At 40.8% G+C, this 25,442-nt stretch overlaps 1 protein-coding gene across 10 annotated transcripts in view; it reads right to left on the bottom strand.

The window, feature by feature from the left end:
• ESRRG (estrogen related receptor gamma) overlaps positions 1-25,442 on the bottom strand; it is a 580,472-nt gene that overhangs the window by 404,640 nt on the left and 150,390 nt on the right. The window lies entirely within an intron of this gene.

Here is a 25,442-nt window from a genome sequence, read left to right as displayed (position 1 = left end):
AGATGTGGGAAAACTCATTAATCCAATGGCACCAGGCCATTTTCCATCACACCCCTGGAGGCAGGAACGTGGAAACTGTAGACTTTGGGGAGTGAACACTTCAAAGAGATGCCTGTATTGTGATTAGAAGATTCTCAGAGGGGCTCTAAATCATATTCACTAAAGATACCCTGCAAACTCACAGCTTTTCCCCTTGTCTTTAAAGACTGGAGTTGAAAGTAAAATGCTTGACAATTAAACCAGACTGAAGTTTCAATTCCAGCTTTGCCTTAATGCCCCAAGACTATGAAAAGCAACTGGAATCAAACTTTGATCATTTGCTGTGGTGTTGAAGAGACACTCTTTGAGGGGTAGAAAACAAAGGGGTAATTTTTAAATAAATTTTGGTGTAGAGAGAGAGAGAAGATGAACTCAGTTCAGAGACCAAGGAGGCTTCCAGTGTAGACTGGAACTTGACAGGGTCTAGAATCAAGACAGGAAGGTGCTTTGCAAATAAATATAGGAGGGTGTATTCGGTATACTCATGAGTGAGAAAGAATTAAGACGACTCCAATGTGAGAATCCTACCCTATTTATTTTCTAGAATTTTCACCAGGTTTCTTAGGAGACCTGGTCAAAAGCTGTCATTTGTAAAAGTACAAAGAAGACTTAGAAGTGAACCCACCCCAGGTGACACTACAGAGTAAGAAGTCTGAGGGGAACTAATTTAGCTTGTTACTTTTTTTTTTTTTTTTTTTTTTTTAAGAAAGCTGATTAGAACTCCAGAAATACAAAAGAAGGATTCGAAGGAACAAAAATCTTCCGGGTGCCGAGTTCATCAGATACTTAGTTACTATCTGTGTAATGATGCCAGTGGTCATGACCAATGTGGCTGTGGTTTCAAGTTAACAATTAAAACACATAACTTGTCAGAGCCTGTGTCTAAAATCAATGAACATTCAAACAAATATTCACATCGTAGTGACAGTTTTGGGAATAAGTTCTTCTTTGGATGCTTTGTATAGAACTTGTCTCTGAGCAGAGGCATTGAACTCAGAATGATCTTCCTGTGAGCTCCCACACAGTCAGGGGGCAGGCCAGGTCAGCGGGCAGTCAGAGCCTGCTCTCAGTCTTGGGGAGGAAGAACCACCATGTTAGCCACTGAACTCCCTTTCAGTCGTGCGCGAGACCTTTAGGAGTTATTGCAAGGAGGGAAAAGATGGTTCCCTAGTGCTTCTAGAATTCTTTATAGAAGGATTTCAAGTCTTCTGAGCCCAGAGGTTCGTGAGCTAGCTGTCCCGTGGACAATTGTGATCTTGCTATTTGGGAATTCTCAGGAGATAGAGGTGAAGGGGGGAATTAGAACCTAGCTCTCGGGCTGCTCATCCCCAACCCAGTTTCTGCATATTTTGGCCACGCATCTCATACTCCATTTTATGCTCTGTCCCATTCAGGGACTGGGAGTGAGGAAGGACGGTCGGGCAGTGGAAGGGTATGTGAAATTTGTTCCTATTACCTCAATGGTCTCTTCTTCCCACAAAATGCAATATAGATCTCTCCAGGTTAATTTTGTTTTTACTGGTGACAACCAACCCAGGTAGAAGATTTCTTATTCAATATTACAGATAACTGACGAAAGAACAGAAAACAAGACTGTTGGAGACATCTAGAATTTGCGTTACAGTATGACTGAGAAGTTTGTTTGTGGATAATCTAGAGACTCACTATTACGCATCATCTCATTTCATCCCTTGTCTGCAAATAGCCTGAATCAGAAACAAACAGGTTTACAGTGTGCCCTGGGACACTGCTGCTTTGTAAACTAGGATTGCTTACACCCAATTAGTTATCAAGATTGAGCATACGAACTGAGAAAAATTTAATTAATTCCAGGATTAAAAACTACCAGATACATTCACATAGATTTTGCACTGCACAACTTCAGTGGGCATTTCAGAGACCACAATGTGAATGGCGCCACCCCACCGTGGTTGCATAGTGGGGGGTTAGGGGAGAAAGCTTCCGGATTTTTTTCCCTATCCCAGAGTGCATATATATATTTTTTCAAAGTATTATTATTTTTTCCCATTTCTAATTGAAGTATAGTTGATTTACAATGTTGTATTAGCTTCTGGTGTTCAGCACAGTGATTCAGTTATACACATACACATATTCTTTTTCATTACAGATTACTGTAAGCTATTGAATATAGTTCCCTGTATGTTTAAAGCAAATCCACTGAACTGCCAATGTCCCTTCACTCACAAAGCCACTGACCCCAAGGCAATAGGACCTGTCCCACCTTCATCCTCACCAGCAGCAGCCTCTGGTTTGTCACAGTCACCTCCTTAGAAGATGGGGAATTACCTCTCTCCCTTCAAGGGGAGAGAGGTCTGTTCTTCAGGTCCCAAATTGGTGCTAGGAATGGATATTCCAATCAAAAGAGAAGGATTTAGCACAGAATGTTCATAAATCATAGTAGCACTACAGTGGAACCCAACCATGAACAGCACAGGTATCCTTGGGGAAAAGCACATTTTGAATTCCAAAACCTTGGGCGTACGTCTTACTGGGAGGATTTACCTGCAACCTACTCACATATGGATACAAAAGCCTATGCGTCATGTACTGTTAAAATGTAAATGGAAACAGAAGATTTTTAAAAGGAGAAACAAAAATAGTTCCTTTGATCCTTCTGAATATAACTTTAGTACACAGTCAGATAGTAGAAGCTGAACAAAAAAAATTCCTCAGCTTTCTAGAGGCCTGCCATCTGTTGTTCACATGGTTCTAAATATGTTTGATGATTTGAGGATTTTTTTTCCCAATATTTCAATAACGGCAATCATAAAATAATATCCTGGGCAGGCATGGGATATGCAAACAAGCTGCTGGTTATTGGGAAGATTTGGGGCAAAGACGACTTCAGCACTGCCCCCCCCCCCACCTCTGCCCCAAGCTTGCTATGATAAAAAAGAAACATAGAAAATGTAATCAATATGGTATTTAAAAATGACCCTTGAAAGGAAGAGTAGGTTAGAGACTGATAGAATTTTGAGAATGCATAATAATCCATCAATTTAGATACAGATTTCTCAGTGATGGACACAATGTAAGCCTTTCCCCCAGTTAAACTGAACTCCAACTGAGAATTCCAGATTTAGATCTCCTGATAGTTGTCACTCTTTAGTTAGTCTCCCCAAATTCAATAATATTGGCTACTTTCTGATGCAGTTTCTGAAGGAGAAAGCTTTTCTGTCAGGACAGAATATTTTCAAAATAAATGGCCAAAATCCTCGATTGCCAGTCATTTTTCTTCCACTTTAACCCTGGAAACATGGAAAGTCAGAAAAAGGAAGGAACAGGGATATGCAGCAGAAAAGAAGAAAAGTGAAAAGCGAAAGACTAAGAGAAAAGAAAGACAACGGGAAGAAAGAGGAAGGTTGGCTGTGAGGGAGCACGTGGTCCATTCAAACTCAGCATCCTATTGTGAACACACTCAAATTCAAACGTAGGGCCACTTCCCCCTGGTTCATCACCAGCCCCCTCCAACCCCCCCCCCCCCCACTGTCCCGGCTTCCTGGAGGATGCAAGAATGCCATTGCCGGCAGAGATCTTGGAGATGGTCCACCCCAGAGCCCTCATTTCACAGTGGGGAAAACGAGACCTCGGAATAGAAAGTGACTGAAAAAGTCAAGACAGGACGCCAGAGTCATCGCCGGCCAGTCTAAGGTTCCACCAACGACAGTCACCTGAAAAGTAACACAGGCTTTTCCGAGTCATGGACAATCACGAATGACCCCAGCTCTGAAGGAAGCTGGAGATGCCTTTCTCTCTCTGGTGGGGGGGGGGGGGAAACACAGACCAGCTCACAGTGTCTGAACCCCCAGGAAGAACTGCAACTGGGCAAAGCCACAGCTGACCCAGCTCCCGGGGGAATTGGACCCTTGGAGACAGCACACTCCAAAGTCAGAAGTACAAGCTCCAAGCCCGATGCCTCACATCTCCAGGGAACTGTCTCTGGTGGTGATCACGACATAACATTTCTGATGATTAATTAAGAGCCCTTCATTACATCAGTCAGTTTATAATTAACAGCTCCCCCTGTCTTAAATAAAATAAACACCATGATATGAAATAACTGAGGGAGACTAGTGGTAGATAAAAACCTAAACCCAAATGGTATCATCCTCCTCCATCCACCAAGACAGAGGCAAAGAAGCAAAAGGGGACAAAAAAGAAGAGTGGGGCGTGCTGAAGTGGAAGGTGGGGGGAGGAAGGAGGCATTTGCTCCATTTGTACCTATTTTCAGAATTTCCTTCAAGCTGGCTCGGACTGAGAGCCATCAATTATTTAAAAGATGTAACATGATGCTTCCTCTGTTGAGGCAAATCTGCAAGCAGACCCCGAGAGAAAATAAAAAATGAATTAGGCAGAATGTATTAGTCTGCTTGAAGAAAACAAAGATTTAGCTATTGGGACTGACTCTTTTAGAAAGAGTTCAATTTTGTCTCCTAACAACCACAACCCTTTTTCTTTCCTTTCCTTACCTATTTATTTATTATTTTCCACACTAGATCACACAAAAAGGGGAATGAACCATTTTCCTAAACTTCTCCTTTCTTTTCAGATTCAGCTTGATGTATGGTCTTCATTTAAATTACAAATACACTAATCTGAAACACTGTTTACCAAGTAGCATTTTAAACGAAAGATACAAGAAATTGCATCACTCACATTTTAAAAATGACTTTAGACTCAGGACCTCATAAAAAACAGCCGACAGTGTTCTCGGTCTTGGCTGCTATATTTCAGTCCAGCTAATGAAATTCAATTAGTGGAGCTTTGTACTTAGGACATTATGATTCTGATGGTTGGTCTGATCAAAACTGGTGTGCCAAGCCCTAGTTCTGCTCCTTGGCCGACCACAATCGGGAAGAAATTCAATAGGGTAGATCGGCATGCAGAAAGTTAGTTTCAGAGATTACTTCTCATCATTATCCAAAAAAAGTGGGAGGAGGAGAGCTGCTCCCTGGAATGGCTCATTATTTATTAAGTGGATGGATTCACTTTTTGAGAACCCGAAATACCTAATACCTAATACCTGAGTCTGTCATCACCAGTTTTAGTACTTTCCAAAAATAGCAATTAGCCTAAAATAAACCGGTAACCCAGTAGAACCGATAAATCACAGATTTAATTCATTTTTAGGTTTCGATCTGTCGGAGCTTGTATTCCAAAGGAAAAGCACAGAGACTGGATTCTTAACAGCATCTGTAAACCCTCCCGATGAAACAAAGCAATCAGTATCAGATAGGAAACCATGAGCCAGGACAGAGTGGATTCAGACCACACCGTCAGTTCAAGAGGTGCTACGTCTTTGACACTTGAAACAGTTTAACACTTGAAAACCCACACACAGCAAAACCCACTGGACTAGCGCCTAATACATTGCATGTCTTGATCCTCAATCTGGACCAGTGGACTTTGACTCCGGAGAGCCACCTCAGCATAGATCAAGATGAATGACAAGACTGAATCAAGTTGATCATTATATGGCCTGAGTCTTTGGACAGCGAAAGTAGACAAGCAACAATGGAAATTTCAGAAGGATACATAACCAGTGGTTTAACTGTAAGAGTCCTAATTAATTAGCCAATTGAGATCTGAGCATCCATTTGAATTTCAAAGTTGTTTTCTTAAAACACAGACCAGCTCCTATCACTCCTTTGCTTCTCTCACAGAGAACGACACCACCATCCAAATTGTTTCACAGACAGAAACCAAAAGAACCATCCTTGGAATCTCTTTTCTGTCATCACCGTTCTCCATTCCATGTCCAAGTCTCTCCCTCTTTTTGGAAAACAATTACGGGAACGATCACATGAAATTTCAGAAGTGCCTTCTGACTTCTGGGTACACACCTTGGAAAACTGTTCTAGAAGCTTTCAAATTCAGCTGAGATGGACCCAGAATTGAGTCCAGACGGTCAGCCTGGACTCCTTGTGCTCTGGTGCTGTTTTTCTCTGACTCAAAAATACACCCCACCCCCCAAACTGTTCCTGATATGACTATATCCCATTGATTTTCTTTTAGATGGTACGTCCATTCTGAAGGGAACCTTTCCTTGTGTCCAATACAAAAGGGAACATGCACACTCACTTCCTTCCCACAAATGGGCCGCCTCAGATGAGTTTTCTCAGAATTCATTAGTAAAATGCACTGCTAGACTGGCTTGCTCCAGCTCGCAAGGGCTCAGTCTGGGCCTCTCTTCTCGAAACCACGTCCAGTGACTTCACGTTGGTAGCTTGAAATCAACCATGGCAGAAGTATTTACTGTCCCAAATCAGCAAATATTACAAATCAGGTGGGTTTTTTTTTTACCACCCCCACCCCCCACCCCAGAGACAGGAGTTTACCAGCACATAACTGAAAAGGCTTCATTGTTGTCTTCTTTGCAAATAAAAGGTACTATATAGAATGTCTCATGTCAAAATCCATCTTTTTTCTTCTCTTTTCCTCTTATGGGGCGGGGGGGGGGCTTGTGGGCAGTTCATCACCTCTTGTTCCTCAGCACATGGCTAGACCATATTCCCCAGCCACCCTTGCAGTTAGATGTGCTCATGTGACTGAGTTTGTAAAGCACCCCAACTCACAGTGTCCCACATCATTTCCCCTCCAGGGGGCTTTCATAGGCAGTATGGGCAACCTGGGGTGCCATCCACTAAGTCACAGAGCAACAGGATAGAAGGAACTCCACCTTTAAATCACCACTGCAAAGACACTCATCCTAATCGGGAAGACTCACTGTGAACGTTATATGTGAGATAACAATTAATTTTTATTATGTTTGAACCATTTAATATTTGAGTGTTGGTTTGAGTCACCAGTCACCATTACTGGAACTAAACACGCTTCCTCCTCTTTTTTCAACAACTGTCTTTCCCCGCTCCAGCAGATGTGATAAATCTAGAGACGACGGCTGCTCAAGATTGAGAAGATAGAAGCGGGAGCCCTAATATCATACTGATTTCTCACTTAGAGTTTTTATTTCACTTAGGAGTTTTGGGGTCTCTGTGTCATTCATTTCAAGTCATCGGCTAGAAGCCTGTGTTATTTCCACATGCTCGTGGTGCAGTGTGCAGCTTAATTCTTTTTCCCTTTAGTGATGTCACCTCAATGAAACGTTCCAATTTAGAATCATTTCCACGTTAGAAATATATGAAGAATTCAATCCATATGCCCTACGCCTTGTCAAGGAAATTAACTTCTAAAGACAGTATCGATATTATACAATTAAAATGAGAGCTCTTAACATATTTAATTTCCCCCTGACCTGACTTTCTTCACTCATTATGAACAAAAAGTATGAATTCATTATTTGCAAATAGCCTGGATTGCTTAATATATTCTAGAAGGAACTAATACACCCCCTTGTGTGCACATGCACACACATACACTCATGCATGCGTGTTTCTGTCTCTGTCAAGGGCAAAAACAATAAGGTAAAGATGAGGAGCCATTCTAATCTGTTAACTATGTAGGCTCAGCATAGTGGAACTATAAATGTATTTTTAGTCCATATGTTTGTATTTTAGGGTTATTTCTATAACACTCATGACAAAAAAAGGGAGGAAAAGAGAAAAGTAGGGAAACAAAAAAAATCGTTTTAATCTCTCCATATTATTTACTATCTAAAGCATCACACGTTTTCCTCCCTATAAGCTTGTCTAAGGAGTCTATTTGGGGATGTTTGGGACTGTTGTGTTTTTTAAAAATTTAACAATCATAGCTCTGAAGCTTAATCACTTGTATGTGTTACAAGACCAGATGGTTCATGCGGGTGTTTGTTTACAAGCTCTTTGTGTAAGGTTTTTAGCTGCTTTTTAGACCAAAGCTGGATATTTCAACTAACGAAGGAGGCGATGAGGAATTAATGAGCCACCACTGGATTTCACAAATCCCTGGGCTGCTAAGCTTACTTCACCATCATCCTGTGTACTTTTACAAGGATGTGTTTAGGGCCCAAGAAACAATAACATATACCGCCCATGCTCTGAGTTCCTTATGAAAATCTGATAGACTATGGGGGAAGAAGGCATCTACCCCAGGCTCAACGCTGCTGCATGCTGGCGGAGGACCGACCAGAAAGGAACAGAGCACCCTGCCTTCCCAACACCTTTAGCGTCCCAAAGCCCCAGCATGTAAGCTGTTTCCTCTTTCTACTGGCTTCTTGAACTGAGTTGTTTGACCAGGCACATCCACCGCCAGCTCACTCCTTCCTGATGTGGATGGAAGGAGAGAGAGAAAACTTCCTTGGTGGCTGCCCCATTCTTTATTTCCTCTACATTAAACACACCAGCCACTATTGGCAAACATGCAAAGGATGCAGGTTTATTTACTGCAGAATAAATCAAATAATATTACAGGTTCCTTTAAGGCAGGATGAAAGGTTTCATCAAGGCACAGTTTTTATGGCTTTGAAAAGAGGAGCGTATCTGTTTTCTGGATGAGAAGATCACCTTCTTCTAGCTCACTGTCTGTGCTGGAACGTAACTCCTTTCCACCAAAAGAAGGCAGTCAGTGCTTGCTTCCCTTCGTTCTTGATAGGATTAATGATGTTCTGCATAGTTAGTGCACCTGGAATTAATATCTTACATCACAAGCTGTCTACCCTTTGTGGGTTACCCAAACCGGGATCCTTCTTGTCACTCCCTGATCAGTTCCAAGAAGTAAGATATGCGAGGTGAAGGGGGCAGGAGAAAGACACAAAAATCTCAGCATTTCAGTGAGTTTGCTGCTATCAGATTCTCTAACAAACCAGCAAGAAATTACAAACTAACAAAAATGGGCTTGACCGTTATCATTTTATGCATTTGATTCCTCCTTTTTTTTTTTTTTAGCTTGGGGGGAAAATAGCATTTTCCATAACTTCTTTGGATTACCCAGCAAAATGTGATATTGTTTGTGCCTTTGGGATAAGGACTGTGCACCATGGATCATTAATCCTCCAAAAAGACTGGTGCGCCATAGAAGTATGTTGGGTGAATGAGGGAACAGATGACTAGCTATAACTATTCTCTCCAATCCTAGTGATTTCAAAGCTTAATTTACTATCTGCCATTAGTTTCTACATAATAAAGTTAGGAACACCTGGATAAATTAGCGTACTCATGATGTATGTGACTGTGCCTCCTGGAGACAACTTTTAAGAAACAGCGTTTCCATCGTTTAATAAAGGAGAGTGTGTCGGGTCAAGTTCAAAGAGACTTGAAATATTGTCTTGATTTTTAATAAAAGAAATCAAACTGAACACACATGCTTTCTATGGCAACAGTGTCCACCATATACAGTAGTTGCTATGTATGGAATGTTTATGTCCCTCTGAATATTATATGTTGAATCCTAACGTCCAGTGTGATGGCGTTTGGAGGTGGGGGCCTTTGGGGGTGGTTGGATGATAAGAGTGACCTCCCCCCTTCATGATGGGATCAGTGCCCTTACAGAAGAGGCCTGAGAGCTCCCTTGCCCCTTCCTCCATGTGAGGTTATTGCAACAAGACAGCCATCTAGGAAGTGGTCCTCACCAGACACTGAATCTGCTGGGGCCATGCTCTTGGACTCCCCAGCTTCCAAAACTGTGAGACATAAGTTTCTGCTCTTAATAAGCCATCTAGTTTGTGATATTTCATCACAGCAGCCCAAACAAAGACAGCAGTCAACCTTCAACTAATACTTGTTAAATGAATGAATAAAGAACAACCAGCTTTGTATCAAGGCAAAGACATAGCTTGGGTGTTGAAGATTAAACCAAAATTCAACTCCTGATTTGCTATCTCTCCCCTACTGTGGATAATGATTATTTGTTCTTCTTTGTGACATAAAATTAGTGGTCACATGAAACAAAAATGTTTAAAATGAAGATGTGATTCCCCTCTAATCATATCCCTCTAATAAACACTGGGAAAATCTAGCGAGGCTTCTGCACGCATAGAACTCCTCCTCTGCAGACCCAAGGAGAGTAGAGACACCAGCAGTAGCCATGAAATATGGCTCGTGGTCACTATTTATGTTTTATATACTGTCAGCAGCAGCATGGTCATTTAGCATCAGACACAGTTATCCAGGCACTTAGATGATGCAGCAAGTGTCAATACTGATGTTACTATTTATAGCCCAATAAACTACACTTTGAACAATATTAGCAAATTTAAGCTTAGGTAGCACTCCTACTATTAATGCCTTAATACAGATATATTGCTATAAGCATAGTTTACAGCACGGAACATAAACACAAATCCAGTGACACTAATAAATCACTTCCTTGACTGCTTAAAAACGTACTGCCAAAACGGGCTTTATGCATTACACAGTGGAGCAGAAGGCAGCGATATAGATTTAAATTTTCCATTTTTAAGCTGTCACTCAAAAACTTTTCATACTTTTTTTAGCTTATTGATCTTCCTGGCTTGTGATAAGACTTCCACTGCTTGGTTGGGCTGTTTTTAGCTTCTGCTTCGTATTAGAAGAGCTAAATCAGGAATCATAAAATGTTACTAATTTAGCATTTTTCAATAGAAATTGAAGTTAAAAACGGCACCAAAATAGTGTAACTCTCATGTCTTATTGCCCTAGAACCCCAGATTTAGCTATGATGTGGTATGGCATAATAATGCACATCAGACCATTTTCACGCTGTATACACACGAAAATAAAAAACTTGTGTTAAACAGGCTAAAATCATTGCTCTGGGTTTTTTGATCCCTTCCATTAACATTTTTTGCACAAAGATGAATATATATATGTTTATAAATGTATATATAAAATAGGTTCTGTGCTATTATTTCCTCTCCTTTTCTTTCATTTACAAAGAAACCTCCATTGTTAATGTTTTGGCGACTCCTCACCTTACAACATACGTCCTGCTTGGAAATAATCAAAGTATCATCCAGAGAACCGCTGAGGTGACTGGCTAATTATCTGACCCACCAACTTGCCTAATCTCTTCAACACACACACACTCTTCGGGCTTGGAGAGGCAAATTACAGACCAGATTTAGAAAACTTTCAAGCACTGATTTTGGACTCAGAATCATACTCTCTCGAACCTGTGTCTGCTCTCACATTAGACTTCCTGTGAGTGTTTCAGCAAATTGTGATCTGTTTCTCCCCTCACTGCCAGCCCCCAAGTTCAAGGCTCAGTATGGAAGAGACAGTGGCCCATGTTTTGCAAAGGGCTGGGTGGAACAGGGAAGCCACAGCCTCCCGAGGCCAGATCCACAGTCAGTATTCCCATGGTGAGTGAGCTGTGTGGTCGTGGCCAGGAACCTTAGCGCAGTCCTGAATCTCACTCACTTGGATGGGGCAAAGCATGGCGTTGACTCTTACTCCCCCGTGACACACTCCCCGATGTCCTCGCCAGAAGGGGTGGTGGCGGCAATGATGAAATGGCCATGAAATTTATTCTCCGCCACAAGAACAGCTGGAATGTCAGTTACTATCATTCTACCCATCTTCTGAGAGAATAGTGAGAGCACACAAAACAGCAATTATCAGTTTAAAAAGTATGGGGGAGGGTATGGCTTAGTGGTGAAGTGCATACTTAGCATGTACAAGGTCCTGGGTTCAATCCCCAGTACCTCCATTAAAAAATAATAATAATAATAAAATGAATAAATAAAACTAATTACCTCCTCCCCCCTAAAAACCAAAATAAAATAAAAAGTACATATTAATGAAGGGAAGATTTTTTTTTTTTTAGTGTATCCAGAAGGGTTGGTTTTCCTTAAACATTTCTAGTTTACTTCACAGCTCCTAATTGTAACCCAGCAGGACCCCGAGGGGCCTCCCCAGGACAGACTCCACCCCGCCCACCTGCTCCTCCCAGATCCTCTGCTGCAGCTCCTCTCTGAAGGACTCAGATAATACTAGTATCTCATGTATATTTCCCGAGTCTTTCAGATGCTAAAAAGCACTACCAAAGGGAAGAAATGGACTATTTGATGATCCAGAGCATGAGGTCCCAGACTTTCTGGTGCCTGGGGGTTGACAGTGTTGACCACCCAGTTCTCTCCACATCAGCCAGTCAGAGGACCGTGCACAAGGTGATCGCACACCCTGCGATGCCCGTCCCTGACCTGGCCTTTAAATACGATTTGCTAAACCCTTTGAGGAGTTTGGGGTTTTCTTGGGCATGAGCCACCTGGTCCTCCTTGTTCAGCCCTGCAATAAACCCTTCTCTCCTCCAAACTCATGTTTCAGTTTGTTTGGCCTCCTGGTGGGGTGGGCATATGAACCTGCCTTCGGTAACGTCATGTCAGTAATTTTAAACTTCCTGCAACTTTTCAAACAGAGCCCCCCAGATCGTTCCTGGCATGGTTTTGGGGCCAGCTACTGGCACGTGGACATCACCAAGAGTCATCAGTTTTCTCCAGAACTCACTGTTACATTTCTGCATCCCTCATTTCCACGAATGCTACTGCCTCTCGGAACACGGCCTCACAATTACACACCTTGGGCCACTTCTGTCTGTCTACAATCTGCATATGTCTGTATGTGGGAGGGGGCACACCCAACCAGAGAGGCAAATTTCCATTTCTCCTCCACATAAATATGGTGATGAATTGGCCGCTTAGAGCTTTTCTGACAGCTGGGTGAAATGGTAGCTACAGTGACCAGGGATGTCCTGGCTCCTCCTGGCAGAAAGGTATTCAGCGCACGTAATAATTATCCATCCATCTCGTTCACACTAAAGGCATGGCAATGCAATTTTAGCCTTATAATCAAGACCATATGACAAAACCCGAGGCCATTAGGGACCAATTTCGAGTATTCTCTGCAAGACAATGATTTTCCAACTGCACTTACATATGCTGGATAGTTACCTCTGCACGACCGCACCTGCTCTCGTTTATGTAACCCCTCTGTTTTCCAAAGCCTTTCTTAATAATGAAATAGAGTAAAGTTTTAAAGGCTTGCTGGCTTCTTTCCCCCTTCATTAATTTTTTTTCATTTCCCAAAGCACAGTATGAAAGTGCTGAGGGTAAAATTTCCGCTCACGCCAATGACCATATTTCAGGATTTGCGTTCCTCTCTTTCCTCTTCCCTTTCCCCTCCGTCCTGACTCCCCCATCCTCCCTCTCCACCCTGCTCGCTGCCCCTGAACGGAAGCCTGATCTTCCAGGCCCATAATTGCTCCATGTGTACTTTTGACCTCACTACTCCAGGTTCAGTGACATAATAATGTTGTCTCTGAAAGGACATGATGTCATCATAAATCCAGGAGCTGTCCCAGCAAAGGCTCCAGTTGCAAAGTAGAAAGAATGCGAAAGTTCTTTTGAAATCATATAAAATGTAGCTCCAATATTCTTTCATGTCTTATTTTCAAATGTTTAGGGAAAAGAACAAAGCCATGCCCTTTTGACAGATATAGTTGTAAATACTAAAAGCAATAATACGGTCCATCATTAATGACGTATCAATTGGAGGGGCAATGGGAAAAAAATCATAAGACGAGTAAGAAGGAAAACATTAAAAAGCCTCCACAAAATGAAAAGTGGCCAAGACACTAGATTTTACTACCATTACTTTGGATTCTCTGCAGACTCTGCCCAATCCTACTTTTTAATTGTTGAAGGGAATAGTATCTCTAAACATCAGTTAATTGTCATCTTGGTTCCTTAGCTTGTGAGTAAGATTGTATCACAGTATCTCATCTCTGGGCATTTTTCTAAAATTATGAGATAATGGACTTTTTAATGTGAGTCCATCACTTTTTTTTTTAATTGCAATATAGCATGGATTAAAAAATGCCATAAGCAATAACTGTATAATACCATTATTTTTTTAAACCTCACTATAGCCCCTCTTCATTGAAGAAGTAATCACACACTGCAGGTGGCCATGTTCAAGAAAGTTCTGTGAAGACACACAACAAAAAATCCTTATCCCTACATGGGGGCCATCAAAAATAAGCTCCGTCTGGCTCATTCTATGCTCTGGAAATACAATTGTTATTTCTGCTTCTTGCTGCTTAACTTAACATGATGAATCGTGGCCCGCTCTAAGTAAACAAGGGCCGGATGTATTATGCAATTTTCAATATAAGGCACCTGACAGTTCCTAATTACTTGATCAAGGCACGTGTAAATACGGGGACATTTTACAAAATGAGCCAATGATCATGGCTCATGTGACCCAATGTGTATACGTACTGCCTGTCTCAGAATATCAAGGGTAACCTGTATAAACGGGTGTGATTCCTCAGTTAAGGGGCTTGTCAGGAGTAAGCTGTGACCTCTCAGGAGTGATCCTGCCTGAGTGTGTGTGAAGTGGGCTGTTCATCTGATTGTCACCTCACTGCAACTGTTTGCATTGACATCAGCACGTGGAGTTGATTTTAACTTAAATTTGAAACTCTTCAAATGCATTAAAAAAAGATGGCCCTTTGGTGCTGCACTGGAAGGAAAGCCATTGTGTACACAGGAGCTAGCCTGTCACATGCCTGACAACACAGTGACAGACAATGGAAGTGGCCAAGTCTCTCAGAAGAAATCGTAGAATTGTGAAAGCTAACAGAGGTTGGTGTGGACAGTTCTGGTGTCACTCTTGTACCAATCACTTAGCTGTCAAAGGCGTTCAATCAAGGAATAAACAAAATCAAAATTTAACTAAAAAAAGAAAAAAACACAACAGAATAAAACAAAAAACAGATAAAACCCTAGTATTCTGTAATAGTCTTAAAATTATACATCCAACCCTAAAGGTGATAAAGAATTCAAGGTTATGAAGATAGATTATGAAAAGAATCACATCACTCTGATGCCAGAAGTATTGAGCAGTGGATAAAAGTGATTCCAAAGAACCTAGAAGTGGACAAAGCTCAGTTAGATTCTTATACTTCTTTGCTGAACGTTGGGGATACCTCTTTCTTTTTGCTCTCTTCCTCACCGGTTACTTCCTCTGAGCCTCCTCTATTAATTATTCCTCATTTCCCCATCCCCTAACTGTTAAAGAAGCTAAATCCTTGGACCTCTTTTCCCTTCTACCCTACTCCCCAGGTGGTCACAGCGAGCCACTACAGTTTTGAATACCACATACAGGCGGACAAATCACAAATTTATAACTTTAGCCAAGATGTTTCCTCTGAACTTCAGATTTGTTTATCCATCTTCCTACTTCCCAGACAATTCATTTGAGTGTCTCTTATGTATCTCAAAAGTAACATTTCCAAAATGAGTACTGATTATCCCTGCCCTTTAACTAAATCTACACTTCCCCAGGATTTTCCACCTTTTGGTTGTTCAGACCAATAACTTTAGAGACATCCTTGATTCTTTCTCTAACACCATGCATGCAATCCGTTTGGCTCTTCTATTAAAATATAGCTAGAGCCTGGCAAGTTCTCATCACCTCATTCTCTCCGCCCTGATCCACATCACCATCACCCTCTCCTGGACCACTGCAAGGGCATCTCCCTGTTTTTACACTGGCTCTCTTCAATCTCTTCTCTACAGAAAAGTCAGTGATGCTATTTTTTAAATTAAAGTTTTGCTACCAATTATTACCTACAATCAAATGCACATTTTAAAAGTACAAATTGATGAGCTTTGACAAATGTATACATCCGAAAAACCATCTCAATCAAGTTACAGAACATTTCTACCACCCCAGAAAATTTCTCTTACGTTCCTTTCCAGTCAATTCCAACCCAAACAGAGGCAACTAAATTTCTGATTTCTATCGCCAAAGATTAGTTTTGCCTGTTTCAGAAGTTCTCATGAATGAAGCTTACATACGTTACACACTGTTTTGCACCTGGTTTCCTCCTGCACAACATTAGATTTATGATGTACATCCATGCTGTGGAGTGTACTAGACGTTCATGTCATCTGATTGGTGAGTAATATTCCACCGTCTAAATACACCACAATCCATTCATTATTTGTTGATGGATACTTGGAATTGTCTCCAGTTTTAGACATCATAAACACTCTGAACAAATTTTTCCTGGACCTATCTCTTTACTGCTCTTGGGTAAATACAATGTGGACTTGCTGGGTCCTAGGACAGAGATTTTTAGTTTCATAGAAACCATCAGTTTTCCAAAGCAATTGTTTCATGTTTACACCCTCACCAGCAATGGAGCAAAGGTCAGGCTGCTTTACATGTTTCCAAACATTTCCTTGTTGTCAGTGGGTTTGCCGTTTTTGCTGTTTGTTCTAAGCTTAGCACTTCCAGCGGGTGTAAAGCAGTGTCTCACGGCGGTGTTAGCTCATCTGGTAACTAGTGGTTTTGAGCAGGTATTCACGTGCTTGTGGACCCCTTGTCTGTCGTGTGAAATGTCTGTTCGAGTCTTTAGCTCATTTTTAAAGAGTGCTCTTTTAAAACTACGTCAGGTCTCATCACTCCTCCGCTCAGAATCCAACAGCATGTCAGCTCACTTAGTAAAAGCTACGATCTTTATGACGTCCACTAACGCACGGTACAATTTGCCACCGAGGGACTGTGAGATCTCATCTCCTAACACCGTGCCCTCTGCTCCGGCCACCGCGGGCTCCTGTGTCCGCCAAGGATCAAGCCCCATCTCAGAGATCCCTGCTCCTTTCCTCCGTGGGAAGTTTCTTGTCCCAGGTGGCCACCTACCCATCTTCTCACTTCTTTTAGTAACTTCTGCAACATTCTTCATAACATCAAACAGCAACCACATCTCTAGGATTCTCTATTCTCCATATCAAGTTTTATTTTTTCCATAATATTTAGCATTAAGATGTGATTATTTTTAAACTTTTTTTTTACTCTTTTCTTTCTTTCCTTCTTTTGTCCTTTTTTCTCTCATCTTTCCTTTCTTCTTTCTCTGTGTCTCTGTTTCTTCCTTACTTTCCCTTCCTCCCTCTTTCTCTTTCTTTCTTTCCATTCCTTCCTTCCTTTCTGGTTTCCTTTTCCTTTCTCCTGTATATCATTTATCTCCCTCTACCAAATGTAAGCTCTATGAAAACAGAGAAATTTGTCCACTGCTGCATGACTAGGATGCTATACTGTACAGTTGAAGTTGACACATTGTAACTGACTATACTTCAATTAAAAAACAAAACTGCGATTCCAAACACAAAGCTAAAATCCATGATTTTTTTCTAAAAATGAGGCTGAATAACACATGAACCAAATAGAACAAAGTGAAAAAATTATATATAGAGATAGATTCTATTAAGCAGAGTAATGATAAAATAGATACACGAATCACTGCTGACTGCTTACCATGTGACAGGAAGTGTTAATCCTAAGAAGAATCCCATGAGGGAAAATTCCCACTTCACAGATTAGGAAACTGAGAATTAGAGTGTTTGAATAACTTGCTAAATTTATTCAGCTAGTCAATCCCAGAGCCAGGATTTAAACTTTATTATATTGTATTGGTTTGCCTGAATAATACACACACACACACACACACACACACACACTTATAGACACATGTGCGTGGGTACAAATTTAATTTAAATTAGAAACAGAGCATTAAAGAAAGAAGACTGGGACACAGAGAAGAAAATGTAAAAATTCTAGCCCTTTGGAGGTTTAAACATTTTAATATGCAAATGCTTTTATAAAATTATCCCAAGGTACCTATTTTTAAAGGTTTTAATTTTTATTTCTGTGATAGTTAATATAAATTTATGTATCACATATGTAAATTATGAAACATAATAATAAAGTGAACCTTCATGAACCTACGATCCAGCTTAAGTGATAAACTTGGCCAAAACTGATAAAGCTACCCACACACCTTTCCTCAGTCACACTCTGCTCGACTCCTCACCAGGAGTAAACACTATCTTGACTCCTGTGTCTATCTTTCCTTTTGCTTTCCCTGGAAATTTCACGACAAGACTCTGTCCCTAAATGATATATTGTTCGCATTTATTTCTATGTGATTATTTCAAGGTGGTTTCATGTGGTATACAGTCCTTTCTGACTGTTTCTGTTTGTTTTCTCATTAAATATTATGCTTCTATGAGTCATTCATGTTGATGTATGTAACTGTGGTTCATCGGTTTCACTGCCTTATCATATTCCAGTCTGTGAATACACCAAATTTACTTGCCCCGCCTTCTGCTGACTTCTACAGACATCAAAACATGTTATAAGGCTACTGTAAGACAACAGGATATTTATACAAGGATGGACACAGTGATCAACAGAACCAAAAACAGAGGTTAGAAACAGGACCATACCGGATGGTAACTGGGTATCTAAGAAAAGTAAGCTGCAGATTTGTGGGGAAACGATAAGCTACAGTAAATGGCACCAAGATAACTGATTATCCTTAACAGGAGTCCCACCTTATACTGTCTACACAACAGAAAGCTTCAGATGGATCAGAATCTATGAAAATCAAACCTCGAAAACTTTAAGAAGACAGCATAAGAGAATATCTTCATGACCTTAGGTTAGGAAAACAAAATACTTTTGACAACATAAACAGTGTCGACCATAAAGGAAAAGATTGATAAATACTATCTAATGAAAAGTAAGAAAATCTCTTCATCAAAGGGTACCTTAAAGAAAACAAATGGAGAATCCAAAACTCTCAGAAGATGTTTAGAGCACATTTATCTATTCCTTAGTAAGGATTTCTTTTAAAATTATAGTCCTATTTTCCCTGAAATAGTCACTACTAGATTATCTCACTGTTTCTTTGTTTCTTCCTAGGGCTTTGAAAATTCGGTACTTCATAAACACTGTTGACTAACAGACTTTTATTTTTGGCTGTTTTCTGTTGCAGTACATGTGAAATTTTACCCTGCTTTAAACAAAGGCTACTAACTATAGGTGGCATTGTTGTAGCATACATCATGTTCTCAATTACCTGTATGACAGCAAAGACAGACACTAGTAAAACTTCATTTAAGTTTTTTAATTCAATTGAACCAGAAGGTCATTGACACTTCAGTAATTGCTATTGAAAACCATTTGGTTAAAAGAGAAAAACACACACACACACACACACACATAAACCTACAAAATAAATTGTGACATAATCTTTACTACAGATTATTCATTTTTAAAGAATTATGGGGCTTGTTATAAGATTATTGCAATTAATTCACCTAATATTTTTAATGATTCTAAAACGATAGTCAAGCATGACATAATTTATGCAATCCAACTGAAGACAATTTGTCAGTGCTTTCTTCTCTTTTCCTTCTGATTGCAAACAGGAAATTCAATTTTTAAGCTTTGTTGTAGTTCTAAACTATGGCATAGACACACACACACAAGTGAAAAGAACTGGAGAGCAAGGAAGTGGTTTGGAAGGATGTGGGGGAGCAGGCAACACTCAGTGTGAGGCCCTGGTCTTGTCCAAGCCCTCCTGAATGTTGGCGACCTGGCTATTTCCTCCTGACAAGGGATGTCTGGGAAACTCTTTGATTTTCCTTATTTCCTCTCTGTTTTCATTCCAAGAAGACAGGGCTTAATATAGCCAAGTGCCTAAAATTCCCTCGTCTGTGAATGTTTAAAAATGCATTCCCACATGAAAGTACGGCAGAGAGAAGGGTGTGAATGAACATCTCAGACTGGATATTTCATCTGTCATCTTGTCCGTTAGGTCTTGAGTTCCCACAACTAGGCACCTTCTTTTTTTTTTTTCTTTTCTTTTTTTTTTCTTTTTTGCTAAATTTAAAAAGTCACTGTTAGGCAAACAAATCCTGCTGTTAAAACGCAAAGCCAGCACAATACCGGACTGTGAATAGAAATACGTTATTTAAGGAATCACTGAAATCTAATAATTTTAAAGTTTTTTTTTTTTTTAAAGACACTGTATTTCAGGGCCATATAACCAATATAACACATGGAAAACTTAGAGTTCAAAAAAGAACAGAGAAAATGAACACAGGTGTGGAGGATAACAGCAACTGAGAAAACATATACATTAACAGACAAAGATGGTGATGAGCCAAAGGGAACTCTAAGTTGAATACCACTCTTCTGACACACGGAGGCTGGCTTCTGACATTGTGAAAACAACTTGGGGTTTGGACACACAAAAACCTGGGTTTAAGACCCATCTGTCCATCTGTGTCATGTACAAGCCATGAACAAATTCCACCACTGCTCTCGGCTGTTTTGTGAAAGGAGAGGTCACTGTTGGAACTGTTGGAAGATTCAATGAGATGACGAAATTAAAACACTTTGTAAACTGTAAGGCACTATAGAAATGTGATTCATTGATTTAAAGAATAATTATCAAAATAGAGTCTCCCCAGGAAAGAACAAAGGAAATAGGTTTATTCAATTATAGCAAAAGGAACTGATATTAGGCAGCAGGAAAAGTGTCATGACTGACACCAATTGTAAGGGAATGAACAGAGTAACTTTCTAAGGTACAAACCACCATTGCTGGAGAGAATTAAAACAAACTTGCCTGTAAATAAAGGGACAGAGTAGGTAACACTTTCTGGGGCCACCCAGGATAAAAATTGAGCTCGAAGTTAATAAAATTCCTTATCCAGTTCAGTCTTCTAAAAAAAGCCTTCTACCATGCTTCCTGGGGCCCCATCAAACTATGTAATTCTAAAGCATCTGCTGGCTCCCTCTTGTAAAAGTTGAATAAAGACCTGTCTGTCTCCTCCTGTCATCCCTAGGTGAAGGATTTTTTAATGAGCCACCAACTTATAAAAGTAATTTGATGGAATTTTTCCAAATATTAAACGTGCAGGGCTGTCCTTAGGGCAACCCAGGGACGAGGAGAACCACCCTGCTCTCTGATCTGTCCCACAAGGGACATTAAGGGCCCACTCTGAGCAGGGTTCTTGGTGAGTGATAGGAAGACAGAGGAAAAGCTAAGCAGACAGTTTCTTCCTACAAGGAGTTTCAATCCCATGGGAGAGGCAGACATTACTCAAAGCCACATTATTGAAAATAAGTGCCTTGAATGTATATAATAAATGGATTTGACCAACACAGAGCAGATAAGGAAGGGCCATCTAAGGTTGAGAAAGTGAAGCAGATACTTGAGGACAGAGTAAGTACTAATGAGGCAAACACAAGACTTGGAGATTTCTAAGCAGAGACTAGAGCAGGTGCAAAGGTCCTGTGGCAGAAGGGAGCACAATGAGTCTAAGGACTTAGATGAAGGCAGCTGGGCAGATGCACAGGGCAGGGAGCATGGGGTGAGATGAGGTAAGAGAGGTGGGTGAGACCAGATCAGACTGGGACTCTTACACCATGTTTTAGATTTTGGTTTTATCCTTAGAGCAATGTGAAGTCACTGGTGCAATGGAGGTTAAGAGAGAAGTAGACCCGAGAAGCTAAGAATTGGTTGTGTAAGAGATAAGGAATGGCCTTCGCTGCTTTGTGCTGAAGTGGAGGAAGGATCAAAAATCATAGGTTCCTTAAGTCACCAACAGTCTTACTGCCCCCCGAAGAGCACCATGCAGGCTGATCATCACCATTTTTGTACCCTGTGGGCAACTCTGCCGAGCAAGTCATATTTGCCTCCCATGGAAGCTGAGTGATGGGCCGTGCAGAGTTTGGGTTCTGGCTGTTCCTGATGGAATATACACATGGAATGAAGGAGGATGCGGTGGGGAGGGGAGGGGGCTGACACTATATAGGAGTCAATATGTGGCTACCTAACCCTTGAGGTGGACCTGGAGGAAGAAACTGTCATCCAGACTTCCTCCTTCTTTCTGCTGTAGATAATGGTCTAGATTGTAAAATGTCCCCACTATTAGCAGTTCTGTATTTATAAAAGGAGAAGAGAAAAAAAAAAAAAAAAAAAACCCTGGCGGGAAATAATAACAAAATGTATGATCCACCGAGGTGGTGGGAAGATATAATGTTATTTTACATATTTGATATAGAGCCTAAATTAAGCCATAGAAAAGAGGCCATGAATCTTACAAGCCTCATTATCAAGCCTCTCTAAACCTCAAATACAGAAAAATACATTTCATAAACAAAGACCCAATAGGATTTTAATAGTACAATAAATTTCACAGACATTTGCACTAATCACATTTCATTACATTAAAAAAAAAAAGAAATTCCATTTGATGGAGAGTCAGATTTTGAAAAAGGGTACCAAACACCTTTAAGGAAGCTGCTTTTTGACCGACCATGGAAATGCAAGTCCAGTTTACTACAGACACATCAAATATTATGCAACCGAAAAGTTGCACACATGTTCCCCCCCACCCCACCACTCACATTCATTGTGTTGGGGTCAACCTTCTAAGTCTCTCAGGAAATGTCTTTCAAGAAACTCCAGACCTCAATTAAGTTGTCAACCCCTCCAGTCTTCTATGAACCTGGATGCCTTTCCATGTTTTTTTCAATGCGTAGATGGGTTTCCTAGGGCAAATTCCCATCTATTCGTCACCTGATTTGGATGGAGACACTCTGGCTTGAACGCCATTACCACAATGATGTCATACCCAGAAAGAGAAATACCTTAATCCACCACTACACTTAGAGCAAAGCAAGAGGGACTTCTATTTGGACCCTGCACTTCAGCGGTCCCTTCTCTGCCTGTGCCCTTCTCCACACTGAGAGAAGTCTAGAGGGTCTAGACTTTAGACCTGCAAAGTCCTGGGATCCTGGAAGTCCCTCCCTTAATGGTCCTAAGCTTACTTTAGGCCTGCATCCATCCTCACAATGGCTGACTCCCCTGCCGATGATATAGTCCTGGGCCTGAGGGGAGGCCAAAGAACAGCTATTTTAAAGGGATACAATTGTGTTGACTGGGGTATCCATTCATTTGAAGACAAGGCACCTTGAGATGCTGGAAGAAGCTGGGAGTGGGAAGAGAAGGGGGTCAGGATAGAGGTTGGGGTCTGAGACACAGTTTTTGTCACGTTGCCATGTTCTGGGGCAGTACTCCAAGAAGTCTGTGGGTTCTATATTAGAACTTGGCCTTTCGAGTCATTCTGAACAGTGCTTGTCAAATTTCAATGTGCTAACAAAGTAGCTGGAGGTCTTATAGATTCTGTTTTGGTAACCCTGAGGTACAGCCTGAATGTCTGCATTTCTACTAAGCTCTGAGATGATACTGATGCTACTGGCATGTGGACCACACTTAAAGTAAAAAGGATCATGAAGGTTTATTTCTCAAGACAGAAGATGTTTTATTTAAATATGCGTTAGCTTGACTGGTAGCTTTCAGACAATGGTGGGACATGGGCCTCCAATTGGATACTTGTCCCAGAAAATTTTAGAGACATGCTTGCCTTTCCTCTTTTATCGGTGACCTGCAGATTGCATAGAAATCTCATCACAGCGGAAGAGTTAGGTGGGCAAACAAAAAGTCTCGACAAAGGATGAACTGCCTCTATTAATGGTGCTTCAAACCACGCACCAGAGAGTTGCCCAGGCTGCCCACAGATTCTAATTCCCCTACCGTGAACAGTGGGAGGATGTCTCCTCCCGAGGGAGCCTACTTGGCTGTGTTCACTATTCCAAAACCCTTGGGCTCCACCTCTACTTTGTCACAGTCATCTTGCAAATAGAAACCCCGGGGGACCAGACCAGAGAGTAGTTACCACCCGGATGGGAAGACATTTGCTGTCCGTGGGTACGGACTCCCCGGTGAGTCTGACACACAGCTGTGCTGCGACAGCCTCCTTCCTCGCCCTTCCTCTCTGTTTTCTGGATCCTGGTTCTAGTTTCCTCATTCTCGCCTTTTGCTGAGTCCCCAGGAATGAGCATGAGATGTCTCTCTCTCTCTTTTTTATAATTTTTAAAATTTTTTAATTTTATCTTTGATTTCTTATTTTTTTGGTCAGAGTTTTGTATTTTCCTCGCATAGATCTTGCTCATAGTTTGTTGGATTTGTACCTCAGTATCCCACATTGGGGGTGCTGATGTAAATGGTAATGCCGTCTACTTTTTCTTCTGCAAGGAACTTGCTCCTTCTACGTTCCCCCTTCAAGACCTCTTCTTAGGCTAACTCCTACTGAACCTTCAGACCTCAGGCTACCTGGCATTTTGTTTGAGAAATCTTTCTGAAGCACATACGTAACCATTCGCTCAATCTCTCATGCATTCATTTAACAACTACATTTAAAATATCCACTCTGTGCCAGTTGTTATTCTAAGCTCTGGGGCAAAGGTAGAGACATAAAGTTCTCTACCCTTACAGATTTATATTCTCATGGGAAGTGGGCAGCAAAGGTAAACATAGAAAAATATATATATATTGGTAGCAGTAACCCACTTGTGGAGGTACATATTAAACGATGAATGAGTGAATGTGGAATTCCCACATGAAGACCAAGGAACTATATTTTCGGTGAGCCTTTCCCTCTACCAAAGTTAAAAAAAAAAAAAAAAAATAGAGAGAGTCTCCTTTATGTTTCTATGGACTGCAGCCCCTGAACTAATTCAATGAGTGCACCTTCTGTGTTTGAGAAATACTTAGATAATTGACTGATTGATGTTTTCAGAAGCACATTTTGGATTATTGGCTCTTCTATACACATTGCAAACAAGAATGTTAAATCCGAAATGGAGAATGCCTTTCAAAATCAGTATGTGTGAATTCCTTTGAATCTAAAGGGAAGCAGGGGTACATTAAAGAATCACCATCTTCTTTATTTCAAGTTAAGATGTATCCCTTCCCCTACCCCCGATTCTAATTCCAACAGCTGCAATCTGTGGGCCTACACCAAGATCAGGTTCAGTTGTTCAGGTTCAAAAATCACCACTGATGATGATTTTTCATTTAATCCTTCGGGTGTTGCGTGAGTCAGAAAGATGCTGGAAACCACGAGGAGAAACATTATCAAAGCCCCCGAAAGTTTGACTATCAACTGGAAAACCCACAAGTGAAAATGAAGATGAGAAAATGCATCACTAAAAATCTAATGTGCAGTTCGCTAAATGATAAACCAATTTGAATTAGTGAATACTAATTGAAAAACTGCATGACAAAGTATTTTCCCATTAAAACAGGAATTTGCTAAAGGCATTTTCAATTATTTATCATGCTTCAGTAAAAAGCTTCACACATCCTAACAACACAGTGTCTTCTTCAACTTTGCCTACTGATCGAATTTTTAGCATAACGGCACCTAGCTCAGATGACTTTAAAAATTATATGCCGATGACCTTGACAATGTTCTTTAATTTCTGTGAGGTTCTTTTTTTCTCTCTCTCTATAGTTCTCACACCTAACTGCACAGATGCTTTTAACTTGATAACCTAATTATTGTCTATGAGTGTTAATATTTTTAACCTTATCAGGGCTTATCTGCATCCCAGAAACTCACAGTTCACTGGACTTTCCTAGACAAGTAGAATATTTAGAAATTTTGATCACTTAAGAGGACATTTTAAATGAAGGACTATCTCCCTTTGAAGTTCACAAATATTTGAATGTCCTTTCAATTGCTTAGATAAGTTACTCTTCTCAAAATCAGGGCAGAGGTGACTGCTGGGAGCCAAAATTGTGGATTCCAAGCCCACAGG

The sequence above is a fragment of the Camelus ferus genome, chromosome 23 (assembly GCF_009834535.1).
Source record: "Camelus ferus isolate YT-003-E chromosome 23, BCGSAC_Cfer_1.0, whole genome shotgun sequence".
Classification (NCBI taxonomy): Eukaryota; Metazoa; Chordata; class Mammalia; order Artiodactyla; family Camelidae; genus Camelus; species Camelus ferus.
The sequence above is the reverse complement of the archived record's forward strand: the minus strand, read 5'-3'. Positions and strand labels throughout refer to the sequence as shown.